The sequence below is a fragment of the Atta cephalotes genome (genome assembly GCF_000143395.1).
Source record: "Atta cephalotes unplaced genomic scaffold scaffold00021, whole genome shotgun sequence".
NCBI classification, from domain to species: Eukaryota; Metazoa; Arthropoda; class Insecta; order Hymenoptera; family Formicidae; genus Atta; species Atta cephalotes.
Window position 1 is genome coordinate 324,489 of NW_012130085.1, and position 12,981 is coordinate 337,469.

General features: G+C 33.6%; 1 protein-coding gene across 1 annotated transcript in view; it reads right to left on the bottom strand.

The window, feature by feature from the left end:
• The window catches only part of LOC105619441 (puratrophin-1-like), a 158,075-nt gene that overhangs the window by 15,381 nt on the left and 129,713 nt on the right, over positions 1 to 12,981 (bottom strand). The window lies entirely within an intron of this gene.

Consider the following 12,981-nt stretch of genomic DNA (forward strand, 5'->3'; position numbering starts at 1 on the left):
TATGGTTTCGAAAACTTTCTTGGTATTTTAATTCGATTGATTTGAATTTCAGAGATACCCTGTATATATATTCATATCTGTACCTGTCAATACTAAGTAATTCTAGCAATTTTAGTCATAAATTATTGTTCAACGAGAGAGAATTAAATTTCAAAGAGATTTAATTTCAGCTTTAATATTTTGGAAAAAAATTTCTTTTCGTTTTTTACTTAATTTAATCAAGTGATTACAAATTGCAAAGAGCCTTAGCAAATCGCGATTAAGATAAGTATTAACGAAATTATTCAAGATTGTTTGAACAATTTGATGCGGATCGAATGTAATCGGTCTCGATTCAATCGCGAATCAAAGGAATCTATGCTCGCACAATATTGCTGAGAGTGCAAGGCGAGAGTATTGACGTTTACATAAGCGTCTCTGATGTAATTGATCACGAACGCAATGACTCGGGCGGACCGGTACGCAAACTACTGATTGCATTACAGTGCGATCTATTCGCTGGCGATTCGCGGAGGGGAAAAAAGGATACGAACGTGCGCGCGAGCGTGGGATACAATCAGCTCGCCCCGACTTAATTGTCTAACGCGAAGCAGCCTGTAATCTGTCTCTGATGGAGCTTGGTTTAACGAGCTTCATCAGGTAAAAAAGATCCGCAATGACCGCGCCCATACTCTACACCACGGAATTCCTAGCCTCAGAGAGATAATGCTCTACGAATGTCGTGGCGAGTGGGTAGTTACCGCTTAGTATATCGAAATCAAAAGCGTCCGCCGAGTGCACGTAGAGTTCAAGTGCAGCGATTACTTCGTATCCATCAGCAGACGACGGCGTTAAATTTGCGCCTATAATGATAGTGAGTGAAGGGAAGGAGGGAGGGATTCGAATTTTATATTAAAAGCCGTTCTCCGTTTCCACTCAACTTCCATCTCAATCTATCTAACTCTCCTAATCATCAAAGGAAGTAGTTACTCTTATATCCAATTACGCTTTCTCTAGAACGTGAGTCTTTACCCTTGATGCAATTTTCCGTCATCATATTCATCTATATCTACATCTTTCTAAGTAGATCGAAATACTCTTTTCCTTTTATTGTGCTCTTTAAAAAGTCAGAGAGATTCTATCTGCAATCTTCGGATTGCCTACAGTGGATCGGTCAACGAACTTCCAACGAAGTGCCAAATTATCCGTAACATGCCAAATAGCATAAACATGTGGATATCGATTTCGAAAGGGAAAAGGACTCATCGCTCGTCACGTTATTACTCTATCGTGATGTGTATTTTTTTCCACCAGCAGTGACGAGCCTTTAACGGTGCATTCGAAAACGAATCATTTCAAGAGGCCTTCGCATACGTCTGCGATGTGACATGTCGATATCGGAGGCCTCAGCTCCGGGAGCGTCGCCATACCTAGCCCGTCCATGTGACACGAATAATAGCTAACGGCAAAGCGTATTGCGAACACGCCGGTATCTGAATATCACGCTTTGTCACGCAAATAAGTACGGGCTCGCACGCTAATACACGTCGTGTATTCGCAGTGGGTACATTTATTACTGTTGCAGTTTGCTGCAACGAGAACGTATATGAGATGCGAGAGTTCCTCCAGGAAAATGAGATGATTGATGGTCGAGAGCCATTCGTACTGTCCACGTAGGCATGCGAGAGAGAATACATTTTTACTGTGCTAAATACCAGAGTACGATGAGAGAAACAATCAAAATTATTATCAGAAAGATGTTCACATAAATTACCATTGATGAATTATGGCATTTCGTTTTAAACGTTTAAACTTTCATCAGCGGCATTTGTGATCTTTTCCTACTATAATCTTAAATAAATTATATATGTCACAGGAGATTACGATGAAATCGATTTATTTGTGTATGATAATTTTAATCACATCTATTGAGTTTTCACTATAAATTATCTTATATGCTTATATACAATACATATAAATGGTTTGCAGATATATATATATATATAAATATATATATAAATGAAAGTAATACGTTTATAAATTGAAAAAAACCTCAAATATTTTTGCAAGCCAAATGTAATAATGATAAATGAATTCATAACTATACATAAATATAATTAAAAATGTATACTGACACTTGCTATTAATATTTACATTTTTTTTTAAATCCTCCGCCGACAATGTTAAACTTTAAAGACACAGTTAATGTTTTTACAAGTGTAAGAAAAAAATTTTTTTCAGATTTTATACAATCGGAACGATATAAAAATCCGCATTGAAGATCAAAGATCCAAATTGTAGAGAAAGGGCAAAAAATTCACATTACTGATGGCAGATTTTTAAATAATTAAATCAACTTTTTTCCATTCTTTATAAGTAAAAATTTATGTAAGATATCTTTATTAATCTTATTATTTTGAACTCTATGTCCACAGAGATACTTTATTTTTTTTATGTTAATTTTTATTCATCAAAATGTTGGAATGCCTGCTCTTTCGATTCCATTTCTTTCTTATAGGCTTTATGAAAATGATTGAATCATGCTAATCTTGAGCTTAATATACATCTTCTTTTTTTAGTACACCGATTATGACAGACTGCTTGAATAAATTCCTGGTTCACCGCTTTCAGGCTTCTTTTTCTCTCCTTCTTAGATACAAATCTCTCGATTATTGTCCTACATTACAATATCAGACATCCTGTTTGACATGTCACTTGTCGTGCGCATTAATTATCATCGATATGCTGTCGATAATCAGCAGATAATGGAGCATCGCCTACATAGCGCATGCGAGCGGGAACAGAAATGCATACATTTTTTCGCCAACGCTTTTCTTTCACCGTGATATTTTATAAATGTCCCCGAGCATACATTTACAATGTAAATTATTAATTCAATTCATGTTCGAGATTTCATAAATACCAGATACTCTTGCTAGTTACATAAAATGTTAGATTTATGTGAAATTTTTACGTTTTCATAATTATATGCTCATAACTAACGTAAACAGATATGTAAATTTAAAAAATCTCTAAACATGCTGAAAAAAAAAACCATACATTGTAGACTGCCAATGCTGACGTTAAAGAATTGCTGCGAGAATAAAGCGGAATGTGAGCGACAAAGATGTTTGTACCACGGGCAAATTCTGCGAATAATCAGATACAGCATGGCATTATTCATAAACGTCGTTTTTCCACGTCATTTTAGCGGGATGCTGCACTAGCGGCATGCACAATTGCACACGCTATATTTATCGCGACAGACGAACGCGTGATAGAAATGCCGCGGGATCGTCTTATTAATTAGATGTAAAACCGACAGGAGATTTTTTCCGACCGTTCCATCCCGGAGAACGAAAGCGAAAGGCCAAACCGCCACGAGGAGATTGTTTTGAAGGATAACCGGCGTGCCTAGCGATATCTATATATAATATTATGCAATTGCACCAGCCAAGCAAATTGAACATGAATTTTAATAAAGCTCGAACGGCGTACTTGTAGTCTCCTGTGTGTTTACGCAAGGAGGGACCATGTATTGCGCAGGGTGTAAACATAATGAGAGCGCCGCATTGTTGAATCTATAGTGTCAAATTTAACTTAACGTGAATCGCCACTACTCCTACTAAATATATCGTTATTTTTTACCAAAACGATAATTAAATTTGACACTATATTGTGTCAATTTACTATGTAATGTTAAATTGACACTATATATGTCAAATATAACCATTATTTTAGTATAAAATAACGATATATTTAGTAGGATCAGTGTTAGACTCATGTTAGGTTAAATTTGACGCTATAGATTTAACAGAGCGAGATAAATGGCAGCTTATACTATAAATGAAGTTGTCGTTTCCTCTAAGCAATTCTTCGGACATTTTCATGCGATTTTTTTCAATAATATTAAACGTTTTGAAACAATATATCATATAATTTTATACATAAGGAAATAAAATATTATTTTTCTAGTATGTTGTCAAGCCCTCAAGATATATCGACGCCATATAACGAGATATTATAAACAAAAGTTATGAAAATGTTCTCATATTTCGGCGAAGTATAAAATTATAAGACTGCGTTAGCTAAGGAAAAATATTTTCTTGCAGTTTTCATGCTTGGACGATGATCCATAAAAGAACGGTACATCGGTTGCATTGGCGCTATTTCGCGGTTAATCATACGACGTTATCGCAACCACGAGAGCGTTCTCGTGCGAACATTTGCATACCTTGAAATAGCACGATGACGTGCACAATTAAAATGCGCACAAACGGGTGCAATTCTGCGCGACAGCTGCGGCCGTTGTGGTACGCAAAAGGGAGGACGAAGACTTAGAGGAAAGAGAATAATGGCTGGAGCAATACACGGAGGGCGCAACATGGAAGAGAATGTTGACCAAGCACAACGCTAAAAATATATGGACGAAAGACGATGAATCCTTCGCCTTCCCGACGTCCGCTGAATCCGCTTTTACCCTCGAAATTATTTGGTGCACCTTTGACAAGGAATTTTTGGCACGCGTGCGAAGCGGGTAAAACAAGGGAGGAAAATTCCGGTTGCCTTAGCTTCAAATAGTTGTTCTCGTACGCAAGCCCTCAAATATAGTACGGAGGTAACTCGAAAGGAATCTCCAGCAGTGATGAAAAATGATTGCTCGTTACTCCCGTTTATTCAACACATTAATCTGCAAATCCCTTGCAACGTTATGGAACGGGATAGTATAATTACAGCTACATTACATACCTTGAACTCAAAACATGTTTATAAATATAACTGTTATAACGGTTGTAGAATATTCTGAAATTGAAATACAAATTTTACGAATAGTCTTAGAAAAATTTAAATTAATTCGTAGCAGATACACATACATTTATCAACGAGAAAAAATTTCTCTTCATTTTCACGAGTCTATAACAGAGATAAAAATCGCCAATATTAATGTAGTTCACGAATATTTCCATGTAAAAAAAACATTTAATTGAATTTCAGAAGCATTTCAAGTTTAATTCAGAACACTTTCGGCGAACAGAACTATAATTATACTTTATGGTTGCATAACTGGCAAATATTGTGAATTTTTGCGCGAAGTAGAATGGCATAAAGTTATACGTTCGATTTAAAAAAATGCGGTGTTCATTGTTACGTAAAAATTCGCGAGATTCATTTCTGCTTACGTATTCACGTGTAATCGCCGAAAATACGATTTTAAAAAGCTCGCCGAGATTGAAAACTCGTTCGCATGACAGCATGTATGTAAAAAGCAATTTGACACAAAAAATCGTTTAACATACAAAATAAGCTGCAATTAATGCAATTGCATGTATGCGTAAGACACAGCGACGTAACATGGTTTCACGATGGGCGCATTTTTACTCGCGATGAATCACGTGAGTCGTATCGTTGCATAATTTGAAATTACATTCCATAGGTAATACATAGTATCAATAATGGCCGACGAGCAACATATCGATGTTTTCGCCTGTTATTAGATTAAAATTACATGCACTAGGTAGACACATTTTAAAGACGCCGCCCTTGAGTGTGCAGAATATTAAACGATAACAAATTACGAAGAAATTAATAATTCTGCATGTTTAATTTCTGCAAGGTCGCGAAATTAAAACTGCTAATTAAATAAAAACTTTCTTGCTGATACATAAAATTATTTACGATCTTATCTAATGAATTAATGAGTTAGTTTAAATGGTTGTTTAAATGCAACGAAGTTTCTAATACCAATTAAAGATCAGATTAATAATAAATTTAAACAATCTCTCGATATTTTGGATGGATTCATGTCTTTTAAAAATTATATTGCTTATAATGACTGTCTATATATCTTTATTTTTTTATATATATGAAGATTAGATTTTGACAATTTCTAAGAAATATCATCGAGCATTCAATCTTAATTCCGAATGTAATTCATAACTCGAAAGTGATATTATTTTCAAGTACTATGTTTACATCAATTTTTCTAATATATTCAGTAAAAATTAAAGATGTTTCTAGTTTTTATTGATTGAAGTACATTGAAAAAAACTTCAATTGGTGACCGCGATTAGTCTGGACCGGATCTTTCTCTCTTTGCAAATCTGGAGCAATCTAGAGAACTTGCTTTGAAGATCTTTTTACTTAACAAGATAATTATTCTATGTAATTATTCTGAAACTTGAAATGAAGTTTATAATAAACTTTGTAATTTTGTTCTTTCTTAATTTAAAGTATTTAAATAAGAATTCCACTTCAGAGCGTTTCACTTTACTATTTCCTGAAGTTCAATACATATAATTAAATACATATTACTGTACGTAACGATTTTTTATTTATTTTAACTTAAATTTTTATAAAATTAGTTACATAATTACTGGAAATGCCATTTTACGGGTATTAGAAAGTTTCGCGAGTAAGTCTGCTGTCGAAACCGGCGAATGTACAAAATGACACTTGAAACACTTGACATTTACTTTTCCTCGTAATACGTATCTCGCGTTCCCAGCTGCCAAACTAGACGAGTTTTAACATGCATTTCCTCCGACGCACATTTTTCAGAGTCTGAAACCTGAAATCTACTAACACAGAAATTCTTTTAAAAAATTAGTCCGGAAATAAACTTGTTGTCAGGTGCGTGCTAATCCGGCGTACCAAGTTTTGTTATGCTTCGTCGGACTTACACTATTCCGTTCGATAGACACGCTCCGGAGTTGCACGTCGATGAATTCGCGGAAGCTAAGAACGATCGTATAACCGTAGAAGCGGATACGCGAATCGGTTGAAGTGAACGATTCGATTACTTGAAACTATCCTAGCGTCAGCAGTACCGTCAGCTTCGTCTTCTATCAATCGTTGTTCGTAGAAGCTCGTAATAGTCTCATGATAAAAATGTAGGAACAACACTGCGCCATATACATGCACCATAGAATAAAGTGAAAGTTGCATACAAATAAATAATATAAAATAGATAAATACAAAATCTAAAATATAAAGTCCATTTTTGTAGCTAAACTAGTATTCACTTTTAAAATTTAAAGTGAAATAGATATATGTTTTTTATTTAGCAAAAGCGAGAGAGTTCTAGTGCAGCCTAGCGAAAGAATAAGAACAGATCTCCTATATTCTGCATATATCCTATTACGAAAAAAGTTATCAAAAATCTAACTGCTAATAAAGACAGTATAAAAAAATCACCGATGTTTAATAATAATCTGTTACTTACATGAAAGAATTATTGTCAATAAAGAAAAATCTACATACGAAGAAACAAACTGAAAAAATCGCTGAACAGACTGAGCTGAAGTAACGCGACACGCGTGTTTTTTCCAATCTTTTATGCTTTGTTCCGTATTTTTTTCAATCTTCTGTCTTCACATATTATTCAGCAAAGTATCTGCGTCGTATGATCTTTTTGCGACATCTCTTTAATGCCGGATAATGTTTCAGAACGATCACAATAGATTTACTCATGAAGGATAGAACAGAATCAGGTCTCACATTTTTCTTGATAAGAAAATGCGTCTGTTAATAGAGTTTTTATTATATCAAAAGAACAAAATAATAGAGAACATAGTTTATATACTTAGTGTTGCATCGAGAAAGGAAAATCAGTCCTTCAGAAACGTCGAAGCAATCGATTAGCAGACGTGCCGACAAATTCTTCATCTGATATCAGTTTAATTTATTGAATAATTTCAAAGAAATGATAAGGCCCGTAACACTTGTTAAACAAAAAGAAAAAATCTGCGTGCTATATTCGCGTAAAGGCTTTCTCCTGATCAATCATTCTTTCAACCTGATTCACGTAACCTATTGTCTTCATTAATTCCCACAAGACGCTTCATCCACGGAAGAAAAATCCAGGCTTGTGTAAAAGGTAAATAATTGGGTTTACTGCGGATAGGAATAGCTAAATTCGTCATTCGTTATATCACTTTATTACATTTTCGTCCTAAGAGCATTATATCGAGTGCATTGAACATTAATATACTCCCATACTCCTTTACAGTACATTAAACCAAGCACATTTTCTTTATCGACATCCTGTGATGCACCCACGATGAGAGATTATTCTCCAGGAACGGATGCGAGATTATTCTTGTTGCCGATATTCCCGTACAAGAACATACGCTAACGCATTGAAGTGAGACACATAAATTCAAACAGAAGAAATTATAAATCTCAGAAACAAATAGAAGAAATTATACAAGAAATTATTATTGGCGTTTTCAATAGTATTTTATCTAAAAAATTTATAACATGGTGAAAGCAGTGGAAAATTCTTAAAACACATTCAGGAGCAATAGGACAAGTTTGAAAAAGAAGATAGAATAGATAAGAAAAATTGTAGAAGCGTATATACAATATTCGACATATAATTATAAAGATTTAATTTTCTTTGGGATTGAGAATTAAGAGAACAGTGCAAGGTAAAACGACATATTAAGATCGGAAGTCATAGAAATGTAACGAAGAAACCTTTAACCTACACTAAATGCGATCGCCATCAATAATTACATATGTATATAATACGTAATAATTATATACGATGCGGACATATCCTAAGTGCTATTTGAGAACAATCATGTGTTATATCGTAAAAAATAATATATTTGAAATAATTGCATAAAATATTTCAAGCGTATCTTATTATGCGTAGCAAATTAACACTTATATTCCCTTAATAACTTTATTTGTTGTTTAATATTAAGAATTTTATTAGTATATATTCATAGCAAATTATGTACAACGTTATAAATATCATGTAGTTGAAAATTTCCAGCAAAACGATTTAAAAGTAATACTCCATGCTGTCGTGATCGTGAATGTGAGAACATTTTTCCCATAGCCCTCTAAAGGGCTCTCTAAAAACTGAAAGTGGTTTTAAACTGGATCGGAACATTAGACCGGTCTTAGAAGCAACGCGTTGTTTTCCTTCGGTCACGAGAGACCACTTCATTGGTCCATTAACATTCCGCGAATACGTGGCCTTTGCAAAGCCGGCCGCATTTACATAAAGTTTAAAGCAGATCCCTGACGTATATCAGAATAAACGATGATAAGTATAGGCACATTGATTATCATTTTACTTATGGTTTAGTAATCTGATACTTAACATATACAGCGCAATTATTCTGCTTCGCTAAAACACCATATTCGATAAATTCGCCGCAAGTCTTGATTGCTGCTTTTTATTTTAAACATTGTTTACGAATTTATGTATTATACGAAACACTGAATTGTATTTGATATAGTTGAATAACAAATCTTCAATAAAATACATACATCTAATTGCAAAATAATTTTATATATTTCAAACTAGTTCTTCAGAAGTTTTCAGAAATATTTTTGCATACAAATTTTTAAATTATGCAAAAGAATAATATTAATATTAAATAGCTGCTTAATATTAAATAACATATTAATTAATATTAAATAGTTTTCCATAAAATTTTTTTAATATAACTGATGATCAGCATATAGAACGTTCTATAACACAATAATTAAAATTACTAATAAAAGAAAAAATCAATATTATTCACTGATTCTAAATTTTAAATATAAAAAAATTAATTTAATAGAATAAATGCCGAGAAACGTTAAAATCTGAAACGTTAAAATCTGCGAACTGTTTTATTAATTTTTCGTATTTACTTCAAGAACGTAGGCACTTATATACGAGACTAGGACTAATAATAATAAAAATAAAGTTGCTCCAGTATTACGAAGAGTATGCGATGGATAATACCTTTGTTTAATTAAATATTGAAAAATGAAATAATTTTTATCTTTTATATTAAACATGCATATTGACTTACAATTTTTTGCACACGTGCAATATACGAAAACAAACACTGTGCTATGCAAAAATGAGAAAAATATTATGTAATTCTATACTATTCTATGAAATGCAAACTTCACATATTTTTAGATTGGGATAATATAGTCTCTGCAAAACAGCTCATCGTCTAATGACATCACGCACAATTTTGCAAGATTGAAAAACCTGTTTCTGCTGGTTATGATAATAACGTATTAAACGAAAGAAAGAATAAAATAAAGTAAATAATGTATAAAATATATATATATATTTATATTGCATTAAATTATATTATTAAACTATAATAATTTTAGTGTGTTTAATTTTTGTTTTTATCTTTCATTGAATAAAACCTAAATGTTACCTAAACAACATTAAAAACGTATTATTTATATTTATAACAATCTAAAATTTTTACATATCGTAAATAAATACTACAAAGTGTTAATTAAAATATGCAAAAAAATTTCAATTAAGATTATCGTAATCAGAATTTGAGTGCATCAATAAATAACATGATATATTATACTTGGTAACAAAAATATTCTTCAAAAATATTCTTCAAATTCCTAATAGAATTGGATTCATTCAGCAGACTCAACTAAGCGTTAGCTGCTATTACTGTATTCTTCCAGATTCTAAAGATTTGATTAGATGATCTAGAACAATACACTAATAATAGCGAGCGCTCAACTGTTGAGTCTGTTAAACGCATTATGACTAATGGAAAAGATAATGGTTACCACAATATTATATTGCGTCTAAATATTCGATTTATGGAACATTTCAATATAGTGACAGAAGAATTCCATTGTATTGCAAATACGTGCACTATCGGGGTATACGCTTTTAAATGCCTCGCTTTTAAATGCTTTACCGGCGATAGCGTCGCTTTATAATGCACCGAGCGTAATCCTTATTAGCAACATTAGCGTACTCGTCGGTGATAAGACGCATGCCAATGCAGATAAACTTAAGGCCAGTCGTTTCAAGCTACGATCGGACAAGCTCTTTAGGCGTATTTGCGAGCACAACGCAATACGCGATTCACCCACGCACTTGAATTCAAGTACACGTATTACACGTCTCCCGTAAAGCAGATATTATGTCAAACTGATATCCGAGACACGTCGCCATGTACGTGTGTTGAGAAAATGCATCAGTCTCACCAGGTAAAGTCTAGTACCGGATCTCGCCAACACATCGATATAAGACCGGACATGGTCATTCGCGAAAGCTTGTTATCTCTGACGTACGCCTCTAGATGCTCCGAAGAATATCGAGGATCACGCGCGAAACCTTAGATAACGCTTCGCTGAATTGGAATGTGAAACACGATATATTTGTGTAAACAAATGTATCATGTGTGCTCGAAAAAAGTCGTAATAAGAAACAATTCTCGAATCGATATGATAGATTGATTTTAATAGAATAAATTCCATACGAAGAATTTCAGTTGTGATTTATTTATTAAACAAGGTCCAGATAATGGCTGTGATCAGTAAATAACTGCATTAACTCTCTGTCAGCAATGTTGGAAAGGCACAGTCAATTTTTTGATTGTGCATTCTGTGATTTAAATTTAAATAATAATAAAAGAATTAAAAAATAATCAATAAAAAAAACAAGGAAGCCAAAAAAAGCTACTTTATTTTTTTATATAAATTTAAAATATTTGTAAAAAATAAGTAAATTCACGGAAAGAACGATTTTGCTGAAATATTCAAAATTTTAGCTAAATATAAATCTGAAAAAAATTATAGATAATAAAGACTATCAGACTAGATCATCGAAACAACTATGTAGGATGTTGGTAAGAAACAATTATGTAGGATGTTGATTGCTAGGTATCAAAATATTATTGCGGCAATGCTCATCATGCGTCAGATTCCTATAAAATTATTTTGATAGTAACAAATAACAAAATTATTTTTAGACCTATTCTCTAAATTCTTTGGAGTGGAATCTCATTTTAAAAGTGAAAACTGAGTTAATCTTGAAAAGGAATGACTTCATTTTCAATCTTTAAAAATGAGATTTCACTTTTCAGAATGAAAATTCACTCTAAAAGTTTTAGAGAGTAGCTAAATGTTTATTTTATATTAATTATATAATTACTTCAGCAAATTCATTCTTACAATCCAATTTCTATAATAATTAAAACTCCTTATTAAAACTTTCACAAGTAATGTAAAAATATTTTTCAGATTTTTATACAATCCAGAACAATATAAAAATCCGAAGTTCAAAGATCTAAGTTGCAAAGGATGAAAATTTAACATTGACGAAAGCAAAACAAAAGGTTAAAAATATTTTGTCAAATAAATTCATAATGGAAATTAACGATTTTATTTTTGTCTTTAACAAAACGTTAATAATTTGTGATCATAATGGAGTAGATTAATCGAACAAGTTAGTTAAATTTTAATCAAAATTTATCAACTAATACCAAAGTTTGATGATAACGCGTTAAATTAATGGACCAGAAACTCCAGCTCACGATCGAATGGCACGATACGTGAAAGGATTAAAATATGTAAAAGGTTAATGGATGCGCGATTGCGAATATCTAGCAACGTTTCCCGCGAGCATCCCGCGTGCATAAATTCAAGTGCACATTTTGAGCCGGTTGCTAACGCGTTTGTGTCGAGCGCGAGGCAAACGTTCGCGCATCCGTCAGTCGCGCCAGGTAAATTCCCACTCGGGTCGAGGCACTCGCCAACGCAAATACCCGAAGGAACTTTGTGCAATAACAAACGAGATCGCATCGACTCGCATCTAAATACTGCAGTGACATGCCTATGTAGGTGCAGCATCTAGAGAAGAACGCGAGGATCGCAAAGCGATCTTTACATGAGTAATCTTCGCGTATCTTCGCGGCGTGTTTTGTCGCACGAGGCATCGTCTTGCACGATTTATTCGCACGTGGAAGACGCACGCTCTGAATAGCGCGGAACAAAACCACCTAACCCTGAGCGGCCCGCCGGAAATAATGCATCTCGATTTGCATCCATTCAACAGCCGAGACAGATTCAAGACAGACATAGGGAGACAGTTCCGCATCTCATCGAGCCATGCAGAATGCAACGACTGTTGAAAATTGTGCACGGTCAGCCACTCTCGCGTTTATGAAATACGTCACCGGACCTGCGTGCACTGGCGACAATATTTCATCATCGGAT